Consider the following 1,332-nt stretch of genomic DNA (forward strand, 5'->3'; position numbering starts at 1 on the left):
AATATTACAACTTAATAATGCACTACAATAATTAAGAAAAAATGCCATAAAAAAACTTTGCCTACTTTTGTTTAAAAGACATTATTCCGAATATTTTTTGTTAAATTGTCACGATCCAGACCGTCGTGATTGGCACCCACACTAACCCTCCAATGGGAGAACCATTAATACTAATCAGCTAACTCAAGAACTAAACAACTTAACGAAAAACTAGGCATTTAAAGATACGGAAGCAGGTTTAAATGACAATAAAAATGGAGTCCCCATAAACTTCAAGGGTTCAACTAAAACAACAAACATAACTAATGCGGAAATTCAACCCCTAGAACCTGAAAGTCAATGTACCAAAACATCTACGAATGACAAGTCTAAGAAAATGGGTGCAACCCCAAACTAAACACAAGGAATCTGAAGCACTAGTTGTAACAACCTGTTTCCGTCATTATAGAAATGCCAACGGGAGAAATTTGGGGTCGAAAAACTTTTTTCGTAGTATTTGGATTTTCCCAACCTAATCCAGATTTAGATGAAATCGGAGTCTTTAAGGTGTAGGGAAATCTGGTAACAATCGGGGGAGTCAATTATGATTCTGATTACATGAGTAGTTAGATAACTCGTTAAAGAATCCGTACGACTTTACGGAATTGAATTCGGACGAGTAGAACTCCCAGAATCAATCTTAGTGTGAAGGGTATTTTCTAAGTGTCGTGGGTTAGAGGTGTGTTGTGAAATGAGTATTTTGGATTTCTTTAAATAGCTCATTGGTTCGTGCAAGCCGCCTTGGCGGGGGTTTTGGCCGCTGTGGCGGGGTCGCTGTGGCGGGTTCGACGCGACTTAAGGTCGTAAATAAACCCCTAAACGACCTCATTCTGCACTTTTCCATTTTTAGAGCTAAAGAACGAACCCCGGACGACTCCTAACAGTTTTTCACCATTCTTGGGCTAAAGGTAAGCTTTCACTCCCCGAATCCATTTTTTTCGATCCGTAGAACGTAATAAAATGAACAGTTAATGATGGGGGAGGGTTTTGATCTCGATTTTATGGTGGAAACAACCCTATTTTGGATACTTAGAATCATGGGTATGATCTAGGGTTGTTAGAATTGTTATTAATCTGGGTAATTAGTGATTGTTTATTGATTCCCGTATTATATTGATTGTTTGTAGACCAAAAACAAGCGCAACGAATCCGGAAAGGGAATGATCAAGTTTCTTAGGGTTTCAAGCTTGTTTCGAGGTAGGTGATGGTTGTGATTCTATGATTGTGTGATGTATGTTTGTCTTGCTTCATTATGATACATGTATGTATGCGAATGTTGCATTATTGATCACA

The sequence above is a fragment of the Solanum tuberosum genome, unplaced genomic scaffold (assembly GCF_000226075.1).
Source record: "Solanum tuberosum cultivar DM 1-3 516 R44 unplaced genomic scaffold, SolTub_3.0 scf00534, whole genome shotgun sequence".
Taxonomy (NCBI): domain Eukaryota; kingdom Viridiplantae; phylum Streptophyta; class Magnoliopsida; order Solanales; family Solanaceae; genus Solanum; species Solanum tuberosum.